At 40.2% G+C, this 21,536-nt stretch overlaps 1 protein-coding gene and 1 non-coding gene across 3 annotated transcripts in view; one reads left to right on the forward strand and one right to left on the reverse strand.

The window, feature by feature from the left end:
- Positions 1-21,536, forward strand: part of FAM168A (family with sequence similarity 168 member A) — a 206,487-nt gene that overhangs the window by 57,112 nt on the left and 127,839 nt on the right. The window lies entirely within an intron of this gene.
- Positions 12,230-12,302, reverse strand: TRNAR-UCU (transfer RNA arginine (anticodon UCU)). The gene has a single exon. It is a non-coding gene; the product is annotated as a tRNA-Arg (tRNA).

The following is a 21,536-nucleotide window of genomic DNA, read 5'->3' on the forward strand; positions in this document are numbered from 1 at the left end:
GCAGAGGGGGTCTTAGTAGATTGTGTGTGTGTGTGTTTCCTGCCTGTGATGATCTAGAACTGTCATTATTTTGCTTTTTCTTTTATGGGCTGCATTGGGGCATGGTTCCGAAGGGAGTGACTGTGGAGCCAGCTACATTTAATTATGTACTTTTTTTACAAGAATGCTCTTGATGTTTCCACAATGCTTTTAATCTGCTATATTGGTTGTATAGTATGTCTGCTTCTAATGTGGTCTGTTCAGTTGAAAGCTTAGGTCGTCAGGACTAGCCTGAGTAGTTATCTTTGTCAACTTCTGTCTGCAATATTTAATATAGTATTTTATGCTGTAGTATAGTGGTTAAGGGCCTGGGCTATAGAGTCAGACTGCCTGAGTTTGAATTCAGTCTGAGTTAACTAGCTATGTGATCTTGAGCAAGTGGGTTGGCCTTACTAGGCTCAGCTTTCTCATTTGTGAAAGAGAGGTCTAATAGTTGGGGTTATGGTCAGGGTTAAGTGAAATAATGTGCTCGCTCATAGTAAACACTGATAAACATTAGCTATTATTATAATTTTACTTGAAGTAACATTACCACATATGCCTAGCTTATTTATTTATTCATAAATAAATAAATAAATAAATAAATTGTGGCTCATAAAATTTACCTTTTTTTTTTTTTTTTTTTTTGCGGTATGCGGGCCTCTCACTGTTGTGGCCTCCCCCGTTGCGGAGCACAGGCTCCGGACGCGCAGGCTCCGGACGCGCAGGCTCAGCGGCCATGGCTCACGGGCCCAGCCGCTCCGCGACATGTGGGATCCTCCCAGACCGGGGCACGAACCCGTATCCCCTGCATCAGCAGGCGGACTCTCAACCACTTGCGCCACCAGGGAGGCCCAAATTTACCTTTTTTTAACTATACAGTTCAGTGATATTAAACGCATTAATATTCTTGTGCAACCTTCCCACCATCCATCTCCAAAACTCTCTTCATCTTGCAAAAGTAAAACTCTACACCCATTGAACAACCACCCCCCATTGTCCCCTCCCCCAACTACTGGCAACCACCATTCTACGTCCTGTCCCTGTGATTCTGACTACTCGAAGTACCTCGTATAAGTGGAAGCATACAGTATTTGTCTTTTGTGACTGGCTTATTTCACTTAGCATAATGTCCTCAAGGTTCATCCATGTTGTAGCATATGACAGAATTTCCTTCCTTTTTACGGCTGAATAATTGTATATATACACCAGATTTTGCTTATCCCTTCACTGTTAAGGGATACTTAGGTTGCTTACACATTTTACCTATTGTGAATAATGCTGCTATGAACACAGGTGTACAAACATCTCTTTGAGACCCTGCTTTTAGTTTTTTTTGAGTATATACCCAGAAATGGAACTGCTAGATCATATGATTATTCTTTGTTTAATTTTTTGAGGAAACACTATAGTGTTTTCCACAGCAGCAATACCATTTTACATTCCCACCAATGGTGCACAAGGATTCCAATTTCTCCACATCCTCATCAACACTTGTTATTTTCTTTCTTTCTTTCTTTCTTTTTTTTTTGGTAATAGCCATCCTAATGAGTGTAAGGTGGTATCTCATTGTGGTTTTGATTTGTGTTTCTTTAATGATTAGTGATATTGAGCATCATTTCAGTGCTTATTGAGCATTTGTATATCTTCTTTGGAGAAATGTCTGTCAGGTCCTTTGCCCATTTTTGAATCAGGTTTTTGTTGTTATTGTGAGTTTTAGGAGTTATCTATATATTCTGGATATTAATCCCTTATCAATATATGATTTGAAAATATTTTCTTCCATTCTATGGGTTGCCTTTTTACTCTGTTGATAATGTCTTTTGATGCACAACAGCTTACTTTTTAATATGTATGCAGGTTTTCTTAAATTTTACTTTTATTTTTTATAAATTTATTTATTTATTTTTGGCTGCGTTGGGTCTTCGTTGCTGCATGCAGGCTTTCTCTAGTTGCGGCGAGCGGGGGCTACTCTTCGTTGTGGTGCGCATGCTTCTCATTGTAGTGTCTTCTCATTGCAGAGCATAGGCTATAGGTGTGCGGGCTTCAGTAATTGTGGCAGCCGGGCTCAGTAGTTGTGGCTCACGGGCTCTAGAGCGCAGGCTCAGTAGTTGATGGCACACGGGCTTAGTTGATCCGTGGCATGTGGGATCTTCCCGGACCAGGGCTCAAACCCCAGTCCCCTGCATTGGCAGGCAGATTCTTAACCCCTGTGCCACCAGGGAAGCCCCTTAAATTTTACTTTTAAGTTAACAATAGAGTTGACCTTTCTGTGTCAGAATTTAGTAATGCTTAGATTTGTGTAATCACTATCATAGTCAAGGTACAGAATAGTTCCATCACCCCAAAAAACTTCCTTGTCACAGCCTAGCTTTTTAATAAGTGCTTTTGGTGGTATCATTAAGATGTCTTGTTTCAGGAATTACCAAGATCAGTTACAAACCTGTCCGAAGTGTGTATGGTTCTTGATTGGTTTGCTGGGGAATGCTGTGGACTTTTTTTGTCTTTCTCTCTTTCTTTTTTTCCCCCACATAGGTGACCTTGGGAATCAGATCCAGCCAACTCTCTTTTCATGTAGCATAGCACTGCTGACCCAGTAGTTAAACGCAGGGATATTGGATTTTGTGTTATACAGTTTTGATCATCATTCTGTTAATCTGTGATTATAAATCTGTGTTCTTATGATCTCTTAGTTCTTAGTACTTACTTTTATGAGTAAGTGCTACAGCTAGGTCTTAATTATGCTTACTAGCAAGAAGTTGGGGATGAGTGGTGAGAAAGAGCCCTAGATTTGGAGATAGTGAATGCAGGACCAACTCCTGGCTCTGATAATTTACTGTAGGTCTGAAATCATTTATTTATTTGGCCGCACCATGTGACATGTGGGATCTTAGTTCCCCGACCAGGGATTGAACCTGTGCCCCTGCATTGGGAGCGTGGAGTCTTCACCACTGGACCATCAGGGAAGTCCCTGAATCATTTAACTTTTATGAGCTATGGATTTCTTACCTGCAAAATGGATGAGTTGATAACTCCTGTCTCACAGACTTTTTGGTTGTATTGAGTAAAATAAAGTGAGAGTTATCTAGCCTTCAATAAATGTTAACTTTTCTTTTTCCTTAAAACATTTTTTTGTTTACTGTTTTACAAAAACTATTTTAATTTTTAGAAATTCCATATATTTGGCAACCACAGCCAAGGCCAGTCTCATCTGTGCTTGGCTTTTATAAGCTCTTATTTTATCTCCTAATGCCAAGGACCTGTTCAAAGTCTGTCTGAAGATGAGCTCTGGTGAACAATTTGATAGCTGCTGCTGTGAGATGAAATCCTACCCTGAATAAATGTTAATTTGAATGTGAATGGTAAGAATGTTGATAAATGGAACCTGAAATAAACCCCAGATTACATTTTTAAAGTTTTTTTACTAACAGCTTTATTGAGCTATAATTCACGTACCATACAATTTGCCCATTTAAAGCGTACAGTTCAGTGCTTTTTTATTCACAGAATTGTGCAGCCATTGTCACAATCAATTTTAGAACATTTTCATTACCCCAAAAAGAAACATGTACCCTTTAGCAGCCACCCATACTTCTCCCATCTCCACCAGCCCTAGGTAACCAGTAATCTATCTTCTTTTTTTAAAAAAAATTAATTTGTTTATTTATTTATTCCACCCCATACTTCTCCCATCTCCACCAGCCCTAGGCAACTAGTAATCTATCTTCTTTTTTAAAAAAATAAATTTCCTTCTTTCTTTCTTTCTTTTCTTTCTTTTCTTTCTTGTGTTGGGTCTTTGTTGCTGCACACAGGCTCTCTCTAGTTGTGGCGAGTGGGGGCTATTCTTCGTTGTGGTGCGTGGGCTTCTCATTGCGGTGGCTTCTCTTGTTGTGGAGCACGGGCTCTGGGCATACGGGCTTCAGCAGTTGTGTCACATGAGCTCAGTAGTTGTGGCTTGCGGGATTTAGAGCGCAGGCTCAGTAGTTGTGGTGCACGGGCTTAGTTGCTCCACGGCATGTGGGATCTTCCTGGACCAGGGTTCAAACCTGTGTCCCCTGCATTGGCAGAGGGATTCTTAACCACTGTGCCACCAGGGAAGTCCACTAATCTATCTTCTACAGTAGGTTTGCCTATTCTGGATATTTCATATAAAAGTTATCATACAGTAGTTGGCTTTTTATGACCAGACTTCTTTCATTTAGTATAATGTTTTCAAGGTTCATCCATGTTGTAGCATGTATCAATACTTCATTCCTTTTTACTGCAAAATATTCTATTGTATGGATATACCATATTTATTCATCTATTCATCAGTTAATAGACATTTGGGTAGTTTCTGCTTTTTAGCTATTATGAATAATGCTGCTGTGAACATTTGTATATGAAGTTTTTGTGTGGGTATTTGTTATATGTTTTCATTTCCCTTAGGTAGAGGAAATGAATTCTAGGAGTGAAGTTGCTGGATCACATGGTAACTTTATGTTTAACCCTTTGAGGAACTTAAGACTGTTTTCTGAAGTGGCTGCACCATTTTATTCCCCCCAGCAGTGTATGAGGGTTCTGGTTTCTCCACATCCTCTTCACCACTTGTCTTTTTTATTTTGGTCATCCTAGTCAATGTGAATTGAATGGTATTCCACTGTGATTTGGTTTGTATTTCCTTGATGGCTAATGATGCTGAGTATCTTTTCATGTGTTTATTATCCATCTTATTACTATTTTTATGTACCTCTCTATGTTTTACTACCTAGCTAGGTAGTATCCTTCTTTAATAAGATGGTGCTCTGTACCTAAAGGTGCTTATTAATACTTACTGATTTGTTAGCTGATTATAAGAGGATCCCAGAAGAAGAAAAATATGGCTTCATTTTACCATTCTCTCCTTTTTAAATTACTTCTACATTATCACTAGTTGAATTGAAAGTTCTCAGAGAGGATATCCAGAATTGAGAGATTTTCATTTGAAAATAGTATTTAGTCTGTTTAGGGGAAGACTAGATTGAGGACATAAGATATTAATTACAAAATAATTAATGGCTAAATTGATTACTGGTATGGATTATAGAGCACATACAATCTTGGCACTGGGGATATAGCAGTGAATAAATGAAAGTCCCTGATTTCAGTGGCACTCTAGTGGGCAGAAATATGAAAAATTAGGCAATGTATGGGGAAAGGGAGTTATTGAAAAGGAGTCTGTTTTACTTTTATTATTTTATTTTATTTTTGGCTGCGCCGCACAGCTTGCAGGATCTTAGTTCCCCAACCAGGATTGAACCTGGGCCTCTGGCAATAAGAGTGCCAAGTCCTAACCACTGAACCGCCAGGGAATTCCCAGGAGGGGTCTTTTTTAGATATGATTGGTTGACCTAGGCCTTTTTGGTGAGGTGAAATTTGAGAAGAGATGTTATGAAATAAAGGAACACGTCATATTAATAGTCTGAGGGAAGAGTGCTTTAGGCAGAGAGAACTGTAAGCATTAAATCCCTGAGGTGGGGTTGTGCTCAGTTTATCAGTGAACAACAAGGAGGGAAAGAATGTTCCTGCTGTTCACATTAAGGAGTCCAAGGCTTGCATATTCTTGGTCTTTGCTTTTGGCCACTTCAGAGAGGTTCCCAAACAACATGAATGTTGGTGTTAAAATTTAATTTTACTGCAGTGTGGCTGAAGTGTAATGAGCAAAGAGGACAGTGGTAGTGGGTAAGATCAGATAGGTAGAATGGATCCAGATTACATGGTGTCTTGTAGCCCATGGTAATAACCTTTATTTTATTCTGGTTGAGATGAGAAACTATTGCAGGATTTCGAACAGAGTAGAGTGACATGCTCTAATTGAATTTAAAAGGATCATTTTGGCTTCTGAGGAGAGAGGGATAGGGGATGGATAGGGCAAGGGCAGAAGCAGGGGAATCAGATAGGAAGCTGTAACAAGAGTTAGGGAATGAGATAAAGGAAGCTTGAGACAGTGTGGTAGCAGTAGAAATGGTAAGAAATTGTTGGAATCAGGATATGTTTTGAAAGTAGAGCTGACAGAATTTGCTGATAGATTGAGGATTATGAGATTAAGAAAATAGTCAATGGAAGGTTTTTGACTTGAGTGACTATAAGATTGGAGTTGCTGTTTACAGAGATAGGAAAGACTGGCAGGTGCAGGTTTGTAGTGGGGGGGTCAAGTGTTTGATTTTAGACATATTACATTTCAGATGGCTGTAAGACAACCAAAAGGAGACGTTGGGTAGGCAGTTGGATATACAAGTCTGGAATTCAGAGAAGTCCAGGTCAGAAATGGAAATCATTAGTATATGTAAAGTCATGGAGTAGATGTGATCACCCAAGAAATGTGTATAGATAGAGCAGAGAAGAGATCTGACATTTGAGCTCTGGACACGCTGACCTAGGTGGGGGTGGGGTTGAGAAGATCAAAGGATCAGCCAGTGAAGTACAAGAAGAATCAAGAGAAAGTGGAGCACCAGAGGTCAACTAGTTTGTGGGGGTAATGGCAGGTGTCCCAGCTTGGTTGCCTGGAGACCTAGAGTCTAATTATTGTTCGGTTCTAAATAACTGTGGGACATTGACAGTTCACTTACCTTTTTGGGCCTTAGAGTGATCTCTAAAGTGAAAGCCTTGACTAGATTGCCTCTAAACTTTTTCTCATTGTCATAATTTCTCATCATATATTTATATAACATATTATAGTTTGCATAAAACATTTTCATGTGTTTATTGGATTTAATTATCATAATAGATCTATGGGCCTTATTTTTTAATACCCACTTTACAGATAAAATTAAAGAAGTTTAGAGACTTGTCCAAAGTCACACAGTCATACTCAGTTAGAGACTTGAACCCACATCTGCCTGATTGCAAAGCCTGTGCTCCTTATGCTATGTAACAAGTACTTTTTTTTTTTTTTTTTTTTTTTTTTTGTGGTACGCGGGCCTCTCACTGTTGTGGCTTCTCCCGTTGCGGAGCACAGGCTCTGGACGTGCAGGCTCAGCGACCGTGGCTCACGGGCTCAGCCGCTCCGCGGCATGTGGGATCCTCCCGGACCGGGGCATGAACCCGTGTCCCCTGCATCGGCAGGCGGACTCTCAACCACTGCGCCACCAGGGAAGCCCTGTAACAAGTACTTTTTTACACTAATATTCTAGAGCTCTGTGATTTTGATCACAGAATTCACTCATTGATTCACTGAATATTTGTTGAGCACCTGCAATGTACTAGTCACTGTTCTAAACACAGGGGATACAGTTGTGACCAAGAAAAAGTCCTTGTCCTCAAAAATCTTTCATCTAGGGGCTTCCCTGGTGGCGCAGTGGTTGAGAGTCTGCCTGCCGATGCAGGGGACACGGGTTCGTGCCCCGGTCTGGGAAGATCCCACATGCCACGGAGTGGCTGGGCCCGTGACCTATGGCCGCTGAGCCTGTGCATCTGGAGCCTGTGCTCCACCACGGGAGGGGCCGCAACAGTGAGAGGCCCGCATGCTGCAAAACAAAAACAAAAACAAAGACCTTTCATTCTAGTGGGAGAGACTGACAGTAAACAAACAAATAAACTAATAAATAATGCAATGTTAGTGTCATAATAAAAAAATAAAGCAAAGTAAGGGAACAGTATATGTTGGGGGGATGATCAAGAAAAGCTTCTCTGAAGAGATGGCGTTTGAGTAGAGCCCTGAATGATCTAAAGTAGGAAACATTGAGAAGATGTGAAGATAGAGGAAATAGCAAGCAGAAAGGTCCAGAGGTAGGAATCTGCTAGCTGTGTTTGAGGAACCGCAAGAAGGCCATTATTGGTTGGACAGGAGGTTGACAAACAATGCATAGAGCTTTGGAATCATTTAGCCCTGGGGGGTCATTTCTGACTCCTGTCACTTAATTTGCTGTGTGACTGGGCAGAGTACCTAAGTTTTAATTTCCTTATATACAAAATGGAGATAAAAGAAAGGCTGTCTTGAGGATTAAAAGAGACAATGTATGTATAACACCTAGAATGTTGCCTGGCACATTACTTTATTAAATATATGTTTACTGCACATCTACTATTATCAGCTGTGTCATTAGACACTCATTCCACCATCATCTGGTAAATTCAGTTCGTTTTTCTCTGTTTTTTCAAGTTGTTCTAGTCAGCAGATCTTAAGGTTCTATTCTTGTGCCTGGGCTCTGCTAGGCATTCTCCCTGAACTCACCTTTGTATTGAAAAATCAAGGAAGAAAGTGTTGGACTGAAAAGAAAATGATTTAGAAGTTGATGAGTAGGTACAAAAGTAAGGGCTTGGGATTCTGGTAATTGCAGCCTCTGATATATTCATTTATTATGGAAAGAAACTGCCTGTGCATTTCTGTCATCTTTCCTCATCACTGAATGCTAGTTCTACTCCAACACTTCCCAGCCAGGCTTCCTGCTGACCCAAACCTGCTTGCCTTAGGAAAATCAGATAGGAGCCAAGTCCTCCATCCTTATAAGACCATCTGTTTTCAGAGCCACAGCTGCTACCCTTACAATTGCAACCCAACACAACTGGAATGATTTATTCATCTCCAGGTAACATTTGTGCACCAGGCTTCCAGCAAACTATAGTATCAGCTTTACACTTAATGAAGCATCCAGCACAGGTGGGGAGCTGTACTGTAAAGGATGCTTCTGGCTTACGAATGGCTGATGGACAGGTAGAGGTAAGCTGTTAGTCCTGAACGTGTGGCCAGGGAGAGTAGAGTAAACACTGGGCAGTAAGGGAGCATTTCCTGTCCAGTAAAGAGTCTCAATTGTATATACAATATTCCTGGAATTTCAAGATAACTTAACTCATCTTTAAGTTAAATGTTGTACTGCTGTTGAGTTAGGTGAGAAAATTAAAATCCAGAAAGGGGAAGAGACTTAATTTAAGCTGCATACCAGTTTGGCACAGTTAAGTCTAGAACTCAGGTATTCCATTTCCCAGCCCATTGTTTACCTCCACATGTTTCATTGTGCAGTGAAAAACTTTAAAGCAAATATGAGATGGCATTATTATTTTTTTGCTCGGTTTGTAACTTTCTGATACTGTGAACAAATCACAACTTTTGTCCCTTAATAACTAAATGACCAAGTTGCTAATTTTTTTGAACCTCTCTTCTTATATATAAAATGAGGATAATTAACACTTGTTCTGAATTATTTTATGGATTAAGCAAGGTAAAGTATACAAAAGCTGTTTAGGTTATTTTTATTAATCAGCAGATACTAAACAAATGCGAATTTGTCTTTTTCAGTTCACTTGAGCAGACACTGGTTAAACATCTACTTTGTGCCAGCTCAGTTTCTAGACTCTTTACTTACATTATCTTTTTTTTTTTTTTTTAAATAAATTTATTTATTTATGTTCAGCTGCGTGGGGTCTTCTTTGCTGAGCGCAGGCTTTCTCTAGCTGCGGCAAGCGGGGGCTACTTTTCGTTGTGGAGCACGGGCTTCTCATTGTGGTGGCTTCTCTTGTTATGGAGAACGTGCTCTAGGCGTGTGGGCTTCAGTAGGCGTGCGGGCTTCAGTAGTTGTGGCACATGGGCTCAGTAGCTGTGGCTTGAGGGCTGTAGAGTGTAGTTGTGGCGCACGGGCCTAGTTGCTGTGTGGCATGTGGGATCCTCCCGGACCAGGGCTTGAACCCTTGTCCCCTGCATTGGCAGGCAGATTCTTAACCACTGCTCCACCAGGGAAGTCCCACATTATCTTATTTAACCTTTAGTTTCCTTTCTTTCTCCCCTTATTATATTTAGGATCTAATTGATACAATAGTACTCTTTTTCCATAACAAAATACTTCTATAGTGAAATCTCCATAACTGAGCACAGTTGTTGCAAACAAGTGATTCTTGCTTTTAGGAAAAATCTATAGTGTTAGTGTGAACCTGTGATGATGTCTGTGGACCAGTGCAGCTAGAGCTAGTCTATGAGTCTTGGCTTTTGCCCCTCCTACAAGGTGCTTTGGGGACCCTGTGTTTAGAGGGCAAGTCATAACTGTGACAGCACTCTTTGTCACCTCAGAGAAAGTTTCTGTTTCGGAATGCTTGGTTTTAGTGAATTGCTTCCTTTTCCACCTTAGGTTTTAGGCTCTTTGACAAGCCATCTGCTTCTCAAATCCAATTTCCCTTTACCACCAAGGGCTTGTAGACAGTAGTTCAGATGGAGAACAAAAGCTTTCTCCAGTTCCTGGTGGTTCTGTAAGAGTGGGAAGGCCTCAGGGAGAGGTTGCATCTGCTTAATGGAATTCATTTGTGATGTGTGCCTGACTAGGCAGTATTTTACCAGGCACTCTGCTGGGGCTGGCTGAGGAGACGAGATTTAGAAATGGAGATCTGTCAACATGAGTTTCGGCTATTTCTGTACTTGCCAGTATCAGCTAGGGCTCCAAAGAGCTTGTTGGAATCGATGTTGCTGCTGCTGCTTATTTTCTTTTTCCTTTTCCTTTTCTTCTTCTCGTCTTTTCTTTTTTCTTTTCTGTCTTTTTGCTACCTGTGTCTATTGTCCAAGTTTTCCATTTGCACCTGGTTCTTCTGTTTGGTTGTTTTTCTAGGTTGTTGATCTGTTCAGTGAGTGGCTCAGTATAATGCAATTCAACGACTAAGTGGAGATTTAGTAATGACTAAAATAAGGTACAGGGAAACCTAGTGTGAGGTGTCGTAGAAAAACATTGGTAAACCCATAGACATGTGGCTTCAAATCTCAGCTTTGCCTTATACCTGCTCTGTGATCTTGGGTAAATCATTTGTTCTCTTTGAGATATAGTTTCTTCATCTCTAAAAATGGGAATATAAATATCTGCTTTGTTCAAGGTTGTGGTGAGGATTAAATGAGAGATTAAATGAGAGAAATGAGGAAAGAATCAAGCATTAAGTTGGTGCTTGTTAAATATTCCTTTCCATCTTTCCTCCCATCTCCTTAAGGGAGTGTACATGGGAAAATCAGACATGTATACAAATGAGTGTGTATGAGTGTGTGTGTGTTCTCATGTATCTATGTGTTAGTTTAATATAGCTCTGAGAAATGGCAGAAAATTGCCCTAGTCATTGGGAATTGGGAGGTGAGGGCTTGGGAATTGGGAGGTGAGGGCTTGGGAATTGGGAGGTGAGGGCTTGGGGTTGATGCATATCTTCCTTAAAACCAGGCTGAGAGACATACTCTGATACAAGGTAACATAACACAATCTTTGTGCCTTTAAAGAAGACCTTAGAGGAGAAAAAGAAAGAACCTGTTGGTGGAGGCCTTAGGATGCTGCTTTCCTCAGGGGGATCATTAGAGTGTCTCTGGTAGCTACTGGTTTCTTAGAGGTAGAATAATCTGCTTCACAGTAAGCTGAGCGTTTGTAAGCATGAGAGTTGCCTTTTAGGAACAGTTAGTACATAGCTCGGAAGGTTGTAGCCACCAACCTTCCCTTTCCCACCCCCCAAATCTGTTATATCATCATCAGAATGATCTTTTCCTAGATTCAAACCTTATCATCTTAATTTGCTGTTAAAACTCTTCATTGGCTCCAAGTTGCCTTCAGGTTAGAGTCTAAATTCCTTGTATAACATACAAGGTCTTCCTTGATCTGATTTCTGCTCATATCCTACTGCTCTTGCCTGTACTCTAGTGACACTGCATTATTTGCAGCTTCTTAACCTCTCCATCCTCATGTATGTTGTGGCCCATGATAGTCTTTCTGCTGTGCTGTACTCTTTCCTGTTCTTCTGTTTTACTTGACAATCTCTACCTTTCTTTAAAACTCTTCTCAACTACTGTGTTTTCTGTGAAGTCTTCCCTGACTTCTGAAGGTGAGGTGCCATGGGATGAGAGACTTCCCTTCTCTAGGTTCATCTAGAATTTTGTACATACAAATGTCTAACTACATGTAGCATCAGTGATTAGTAGGCACAGTGATGTCTCTTAATGCTTTTATGACCCATTGGCTTCTTTTAGTGCCTTCATTGGGACACTCAATCCATCCTTATGTAGATCTATACACAACAGATATCTTTAGAATTGGAAAAATAAATGCAGATACAATATAGTTCCTTGCTAGACTTAGCAAACTCTATTTTATTATATGCCTCTTACCCCTGATGAAGTGAATAGCCATCAGTAAAATGAACCATTAAGTTTGGAGGAGCTATTTATTATCAGGTTGATGGCATAAGTCCACCTGATCTGATTTTTTTTTTTTTTTTTTTCCATGCTGCACGGCTTGCGGGATCTTAGTTCCCTGACCAGGGATCAAACCCAGGCCCCCTGCAGTAGAAGTGCAGAGTCCTAACCACTGGACCGCCAGGGAATTCCCTGATCTGATATACTTTTTAAATAGACTATTGTATATTTTATTTTATTTTTCTTGATTGCTCTACCTTTTTATTTTATTTTTATTTTTTTAACATCTTTATTGGAGTATAATTGCTATACAATGCTGTGTTAGTTTCTGCTTTATAACAAAGTGAATCAGCTGTACATATACATATATCCCTATATCTCCTCCCTCTTGCATCTCCCTCCCACCCTCCCTATCCCACCCCACTAGGTGGTCACAAAGCACCGAGCTGATCTCCCTGTGCTATGTGGCTGCTTCCCACCAGCTGTCTGTTTTACATTTGGTAGTATATATAAGTCCATGCCACTCTCTCACTTCATCCCAGCTTACCCTTCCCCCTCCCTGTGTCCTCAAGTCCATTCCGTATGTCTGCATCTTTATTCCTGTCCTGCCCCTAGGTTCTTCAGAACCTTTTTTTTTTTTTTTTTTTTTAGATTTCATATATATGTGTTAACATACGGTATTTATTTTTCTCTTTCTGACTTACTTCACTCTGTATGACAGTCTCTAGGTCCATCCACCTCACTACAAATAACTCAACTTCATTTCTTTTTATGGCTGAGTAATATTCCATTGTATATATGTGCCACTTCTTCTTTATCCATTCATCTGTCGATGGACACTTAGGTTGCTTCCATGTCCTGGCTATTGTAAATAGAGCTACAATGAACATTGTGGTACATGACTCTTTTTGAATTATGGTTTTCTCAGGGTATATACCCAGTAGTGGGATTGCTGGGTCGAATGGTAGTTCTATTTTTAGTTTTTTAAGGAACCTCCATACTGTTCTCCATAGTGGCTGTATCAATTTACATTCCCACCAACAAAGCAAGAGGGCTCCCTTTTCCGCACACCCTCTCCAGCATTTATTGTTTGTAGATTTTTTGATGATGGCCATTCTGACTGGTGTGAGATGATATCTCATTGTAGTTTTGATTTGCATTTCTCTAATGATTAATGATGTTGAACATTCTTTCATGTGTTTGTTGGCAATCTGTATATCTTCTTTGTAGAAATGTCTATTTAGGTCTTCTGCTCATTTTTGGATTGGGTTGTTTGTTTTTTTGATATTGAGCTGTATGAGCTGCTTGTAAATTTTGGAGATTAATCCTTTGTCAGTTGCTTTGTTTGCAAATATTTTCTCCCATTCTGAGGGTTGTCTTTTGGTCTTGTTTATGGTTTCCTTTGCTGTGCAAAAGCTTTTAAGTTTCATCAGGTCCCATTTGTTTATATTTGTTTTTGTTTCCATTTCTCTAGGAGTTGGGTCAAAAAGGATCTTGCTGTGTTTTATGTCATAGAGTGTTCTGCCTATGTTTTCCTCTAAGAGTTTTATAGTGTCTGGCCTTACATTTAGGTCTTTAATCCATTTTGAGTTTATTTTTGTGTATGGTGTTAGGGAGTGTTCTGATTTTGTTCTTTTACATGTAGCTGTCCAGTTTTCCCAGCATGACTTATTGAAGAGGCTGTCTTTTCTCCATTGTATATTCTTGCCTCCTTTATCAAAAATAAGGTGACCATATGTGCGTGGGTTTATCTCTGGGCTTTCTGTCCTGTTCCATTCCTGATCTGATTTTTTAATCATTGGTAAACTTTGGCCAAGATAAGAATAATTATTATACTTATGCTTTCTTTCAAATAAGTTTTCACTTGCATCCTCAAATTTCTTCTAATATTAATAGGATCTGAATTCTGCTTTTCATGCTGGAGTTTTCCCCAGATGTCTGGTAACCCTTGATTGTTTGTATTTTAAAATGGGATACTAAAAAGCTGATTGGAAATTTTAAATACTTGGGTGGAGCTTACTGATTATGGACCTCAACTATAATGGTGATCTGCCTGGGCTATTTGTGGGGCAACTGCAATGCCAGTATCTTTAGATCTTTTTACTAGGGCTGGTCAGATTCTCTTGAAGGATCTTCTGGTCTCCTTCCTAGAGGTTATAGGCCTGGCTGCCAGTGGTCTGGAAGCTGGGGGGCGGGGGGCGCTGCAGGGGAAGGTGTGGGGAGGCCCTCAGTGTTCAGTTCACTTAACACTATTATTTTCAGTATAGTAACCCTGCCTTCAACTGTGGTGCTCCCACATTATGAGTTTATTAGATATGTTTTTAAAGGAAGAGTGAGGCCCCAGGGACTCTACTGGTAGTAAAGTGTGAAGAATTAGAGGCAGTTATTTTGGTTTTGAAGATGCTTTTTTTACTTACTTCCTAGTTCTCTGTGTGTTCCAGAAAGACAAGGTTAATTCCTAAGATGAAAATTCAGTGCAATAAGGAATAGTCCTCATTTGATCCTTATGGTAGCCCAGTGGGACAGGTAATATTTTTTCCTATTTCCCCCCCGCCCAGGGAAATTGAAGCTCACTGAGATTAAATGACTTGTCCAAGGTCACTTGGCAAAATAAAGAGTAGCAGAGCTGGGACTCATTCTCTTCCTTTGACTCCAAATCCTACTCTCTGATTGCAGTGCATGATACTTCCTCCCTCAATATGAATGGGCTGCCAAAAGAGAAAATATGCCAGCCACATGGGTATTAGACAGCAGTAGTTTGAACTGTTAGTAAACAGCCAAGTCCTCTTCCCTGGGAAGATTTCAGCTGATTAGAGTTCTCAGTCTATTTTTCCAATTTATGTAAAGGAGGAGGATAAAGAACTGTTGTGTTTGGACTTGCAACAAACTTTAATTCCTTTAGTGGAAGCACTAAAGATACACAGTTGCATTGCCAGTTTGGCACAAGGAAGTACTTAAGCTCTCAAGTAGAAATAACTGAGTTTCTAGTACAGCTTAAATGTTCTGGACTCCAGGAGGGATTCATCATGAATCCGGGGAAAGTTAAGGCTCTAAGATCCATTCATTCTTGGGCTTGAAGGCTGAGTTTGTCTACACAGTTCATTAGAATAATTCTGTATACCTTTTTGAGCTCCTGCTTACTAGGAGCAATAATAGACACTGGGAAATATCTTGCTTAGGAATCTCATGGTCCAGTTGGGAAGGGACACACAAACAAATAATTACATTATTTGTAAGAAACTAAGTGTAAGAAAGTACTATAATTGAGAGATATACAACAAGTGCTGAACAGGGGATGATTCATTCTGCCCAGATCAAGGGTACAGGGAATGACTGGAGAAAACTTTACAGTGAAAATGATGATTGATATGTGCTTTGCAAGAAGGGTCAGATATTTAGATAGATAGGAAATGAAGGGCATTGTAGGCAGAGGGAACAGTATGTGCAAAATCCCAGAAAGATGAAAGAGATTGTTGTTTTGAGGGAAGCAGTGGGCAGCTTGATTCAGCTAGAACTAGAGAGTAAGGTAAACCAGGGCTCTTCTCTGGTCTAGGGCTCCAGGGTCCCTTCCTATCATGCTATGCCAGCATCTGCTCACCATAGGTGTATCCTTCCTAATATGCAAGTGTTCTCTGAAGCAGCCTGCATCTCCTCTCTATTCTTGCTTGCCTTTCTTCAGAGCTTATTTAGTATAATTACCTCTCTTCTCCAAACTCCTGTTGCCCTTTGAAAGCCAGTGCAATTCCCTCCTAAGTTAATACTGACAAGTGTTCATCCATAATTTGTTTCTGTGTCGCTTTCTATTCTAGAAGGATTTTCCATTAGTGATATTTCTGATTATGCCCAGAGTGGAGGTTTATTGTTTGGTTACTTGCACTTCTTGAGCCTTGGTTATAGATTTATTTTCAAGTTAACCTTCTATTCAGCTCAGGAATCCTTCAGCTTAGAGAGTAAAGTGTGGTAAAATGAGACCACCTAGGAAGCATCTCTTACTAGCCTCGAAGAGCTAGTAATTTCTTTTTGTCTTGGTGTTTGTCACCCCTCCCTAGAACTTCCTCTTTTTTTAGTGTCTGTCTTCCCGTCTAGATAGTGGACCATCTGAGAGCAGGGATTTATTATAGTTCATCTCTTGTGTTTTCAACAGCCAACATAGAGCCTGGACACAGAAGAAGTGTTTGATACATGTTTATTATTTATTGAGAGTCAGGATATAGGAGTTCTAGTTTCAGTTCAACAAGCGTGTGACCTTGAGCATATTACTTTCAATCTTTGAAACTGTAGTTTTCTTATCTGTAAAATACGGAGGCTGGACTCTGTCGGCAGTATCATAGCATTTATCCTACTTATAGCAGTCAGGGTCCGGTTGAAGTGATAGAAGTCACACCATTAATTTGAAACAGGTAAAATTTAATATAAAGAATTGTTAACTAGGTAAAAAGTAGTTAACTACTAAGAGAGATAAAAAGAGAACCCTGAGGTATAATAGAGGTGGTGACTGCAAAAAATGACTACCATCCCTAAGTCTGAGGGAAAAGCAAACAAGGAAGGAATTTACAAGCTTAAGAAAAGAGAGCTTCACGAGGCCAAGATTCTGAGGAGAGTGCATGGAATACACTCATAGGAATGTGCTGCTTATTGCTGTGGTGAAGAAACTGCCTAGAGGGCGCTCGCCTCAGAACCTGGAGAGCCACTGTCTTCAAATCTACCATGTCCCCCTGTATGCTGATCTGCTTGCTGCCTTATAGAAAAACCAAACACTGGAAAAAGTCCTTTCTTTCTCCCTTAGCCTTCTAGTCTCCTTCCAGTACCTTCTATTGGCATAACCTGATGTGAACCAGCTGGGGAAGGAGAAATGTAGTCTGCAGAATCCAGTCAGAGTAGGGCAATGAAGAATTGGTTTGGAGCTGTAAGGCAAAATTAACAATTTCTATACTGTAATAATCTGTTTCGATATTTGTCTTCCTCATTGCATCATGAGCTCGGTAGTGGCTGGAACGTTGTCATATTGGTCTCTGCATTGACCCAGAATGGGCCTGGCGCCTCAGAGTTGTTCAGTAAATACTGTTTGAATGAAGGAAAGTCTCTGTAATATAGGGAAAATTAGGTGTTTCTCTAGGTTGGCTTAAGTCTTATTATCTTGAAAGGGATTGGGGTTAGGCATCCTCCTCAGCAGTTAAAACCTATTGAATGCTATTGTCTTGGGCCTATCGTGTGCATAGTTGCATTAGATGCTAGAGTAAGGACAGGGAAAACATTCTGCAGTTAATATTCGTATATTCTATGAAATTAAACATATTCCCTTTTCTAAAGGGTAACAATCTGAATAGGTACTTTGTAACCAAGGGTATTCCTCACAAGGGCAAGGAGACTAAGAGAGTCATGTGCAATTTAGTCCATTTCATCCCTACAGCCCATTGTATTATGCCCATTTTACAGATAGAGGGCTTTGCCTGGTGGTCTGGTGGTTAAGACTCCGTGCTTCCACTGCAGGGGGTGCAGGTTCGATCCCTGGTCAGGGAACTAAGATCCCATGTGCCGTGAGGCCAAAAAAAAAAAAAAAAAATCCTCATATACAGAGAGAAAAACTGATGCTAGGCTTCCCTGGTGGCGCAGTGGTTAAGAATCTGCCTGCCAATGCAAGGGACATGGGTTCAAGCCCTGGCCCGGGAAGGTCCCACATGCCGTGGGATCTAAGCCCACGTATCTAAGACAACTAAGCCCATGTATCACAACTGTTGAGCCTTAGCTCTAGAGCTCGCAAGCCACAACTACTGAGCCCATGTGCCACAACTACTGAAGCCTGTGTGCCTTGAGCCCATGCACCGCAACAAGAGAAGCCATGACAATGAGAAGCCCACACACTGCTATGAAGAGTAGCCCCCGCTCGCCACAACTAGAGAAAGCCTGCGCACAGCAATGAAGACCCAACACAGCCAAAAATAAATGAATGAATGAATGAAGAAACTGATGCTGAGGGACTTGACCAAAGTTATACAGCTAGTAAGTGGCAAAGGTAGTCCAGGCTTGACTGTTTTAAAATTTGAACAGGGTGGCACTCTCTCTCTTTTCCCCAGCTTGAGGGCAAGCACAGAGTTTTTCTTAGCTGATGGCAATAGAAACCTGTGGAACTGATTTCTGTTTCTGGCTGTTTGGGGCTGAGCAAGTAACAACAGAACAAAATAGGAGCACTTGCAAGGCTGCAATCATAGTGTTTGCTAGTAATTGGCCTTTTAAATAAGCCAGTTTGAGCCTGTGCTTCAGACACCTGATTTGTGAAGCAGTTGCTATCTGGCAGCAGGTATTCATCTTCTTCCTCTTTTTTTTTTTTTAATCCCACACTAGCAGCTCACAAAAGAGTTCTGATGCATTCCTTGCAACATTAAGCTTCTTTTCTCTTGCTCTTCCAGGTTTCTTCCCTTTTCTGGGGACTGAAACTAGATAGACTGCTTAATTATTATTAGAAAGCAAAATTTATGAGGCTGGTAGTGTTTCTTGCTTCTGGGCCAGCACACACGAAGCCTTTAAGTAAGTTATTTAGGGTTGAGTGTCAGTTGTTCCTTTCTCAAGTCATCAGCCAGGCAGAGTTGGGGACCCTGATGCCTGTCTCATTTCTTGAAGGGTCAGAATATTGCAAATGGCCTGGGAGAGATACTGTTACAAGAAAAGCTTTCCATTAAAAGCACTGGAAGAGGCTGGTGATGTCAGGATTTGCTAATCAAATTATTCATCTGGTTATTTTGTGATTATCCATTGGGATACCCACTGCGATTGGCTAATGTGGGAGTGTGATTTCATCATGACAGTGAAAAGCCCTTGGACAAATGTCATCTATCCTTGGTTTCTTTTGTACTGCCATTGACTAGGGAATCTTATGATAGTCACGTTCCCCTTTGACTTTCCTGGGAGTAAATGCTGCTGCTTTACTGCTTTTCAGAAATGATGACATTTATACTTTGGAAGGAGCTGAAGAAGGAGTCTATACATGTCATTTATTTTTAACTGCATACTCATTGGAGTTGAAGCCTTACTTTCATTTTGTGGTTTAGTATCAAACAAGAAAGGGGATGTAGTAGAACTAGTATGGGCTTTAATAGCAGAACCACCTGACAAAACCCTATTCTGCTACTTAATAACTTAATAGTTATTTATACTGTCTGAGCCTCAGTTTCCTTATCATTAAAATGAGAATAGTGATACATAATAACAACAATAATAGTGATCCACAATTTTGGGTAAGTGAATTTCTGTGAACCTCAATTTATTTATCTGTAAAATGGAGGCAGTAATTTCTCAGTAATAGGTTTGGTTTGAGAAAGAAACTGGCTAACCTAAATGGAAGTGTCTAGTGGAGTGCCTGGCACATAGTATTTGTGAAAGCTAAGTGCTAAGTAAATGGCTATGACTGTTCTTAGGAGATCTGAAGGAAAAGATTCCTGAGGGTAGCATAGTTCCTGTGGGATGGGTCAGGGCTTAATAAATATTCGTTGATTAATTCTTTCAGTAGGAAGCTCTTGTCATTTCCTTTAAGGACAGTTTTACTTGATCTGCTGGTGTTCTTTCTCCTACCGTCATTTCTCCAGACAGAGCTATGGAGTTGTTTCCCCTGAGAGTTTCCTTCCTAAGCTGTAGTCTTGATTTTGTTGTTCCAAGTTGCTCCCTATAGAGAAAGTGGGGTACAAAGTCTGAGTTGTGCTTCAAAACCTAGTAGTGTGTATTTCTGGGTCAGTGTTTTGTATATAAGATCAAGGCGGGTTTGTCAGAGGTCTTTAAGGAGATGTGATCATGCTGTTATTTTGCTATTCCTTTGGTATATACCAAGAAGGAGGGCTGGCCAGTAAAAAAATGTTTTATGGACCAGTAAACTAGATATCTCTGTAAAGCTGGGCTGTGATCTACTTAACCTCTTCAGGCAAGAGACTCTGGCGAGTGTAAATTCCAACTGTTTTAGTACAGGGTTTCATTTCTCTTTTTGTCACAGAATTATAGAATCCTTAGAGATCTTCAGAAGCTGAAACACAGAGATTAGAGGGCTTAAGTCATGTGGTAAAACCAGAACCTATATTTCTTCCTTTTAACTCTCTTCCTGTAGTTTTTTGGAAAATTAGCAGTTTATTTCATAGACTGTCTAGCCAACAATAAGTAGTTTATTTTTGAGAATACTCTGATTTTCCTTCTTACGAATGCTACAGGATTGTATTGAGCTGTGAAGTTTACAAGGTTCTTTCATGGCCAGTGTTGCTCTTCTCTTCACACCTTTGTGCCATAAGCAAGTCAAATACTCTTAATGATTTCAGTTTTTCTTCTTCTTCTTCTTCTTTTTTTTTTTTTTTAAAAAAAACTGATGAGAAAATTGAGGCCCAGAGAGGGGAGATGACTTGTTCAGAGTCACATAGTGAGTGAATGGTAGGGTTAGTATTAGCAAGAAGGCCATTTTATTTTTTAGGTTTTTGATTATCCCTGGGAACATTGTCATACCTTGTCATCACTGGATATTATTACTCTCTAAAATTTTTGCATGTCTGTTGAGAGAAAAATAGCTTATTGTTTTAATTTTCATCTCCCTAGTGAAGTTAAATATTTTTTCATGTTTATTGGCCATTTGTAGTTGTTCTGTGAATTTTATGTCATTTATTGCACATTTTCTGCTAGGCTCTTTTTTTTTTAACATCTTTATTGGAGTATAATCGCTTTACAATGGTGTGTTAGTTTCTGCTTTATAACAAAGTGAATCAGTTCTACATATACATATATCCCCATATCTCTTCCCTCTTGCGTCTCCCTCCCTCCCTCCCACCCTCCCTATCCCACCCCTCTAGGTGGTCACAAAGCATCAAGCTGATCTCCCTGTGTTATGCGGCTGCTTCCTACTAGCTATCTGTTTTACATTTGGTAGTGTATATATGTCCATGCCACTCTCTCACTTCATCACAGCTTACCCTTCCCCCTCCCCATATCCTCAAGTCCATTCTCTAGTAGGTCTGTGTCTTTATTCCCGTCTGGCCCCTAGGTTCTTCATGACCATTTTTTTTTTTTTTTTAGATTCCTTATATATGTGTTAGCATATGGTATTTGTTTTTCTCTTTCTGACTTACTTCACTCTGTATGACAGACTCTAGGTCCATCCACCTCACTACAAATAACTCAACTTCATTTCTTTTTATGGCTGAGTAATATTCCATTGTATATATGTGCCACTTCTTCTTTATCCATTCATCTGTCGATGGACACTTAGGTTGCTTCCATGTCCTGGCTATTGTAAATAGAGCTACAATGAACGTTGTGGTACATGACTCTTTTTGAATTATGGTTTTCTCAGGGTATATACCCAGTAGTGGGATTGCTGGGTCGTATGGTAGTTCTATTTTTAGTTTTTTAAGGAACCTCCATACTGTTCTCCATAGTGGCTGTATCAATTTACATT

The sequence above is a fragment of the Mesoplodon densirostris genome, chromosome 7 (assembly GCF_025265405.1).
Source record: "Mesoplodon densirostris isolate mMesDen1 chromosome 7, mMesDen1 primary haplotype, whole genome shotgun sequence".
In the NCBI taxonomy this organism is placed as follows: Eukaryota; Metazoa; Chordata; class Mammalia; order Artiodactyla; family Ziphiidae; genus Mesoplodon; species Mesoplodon densirostris.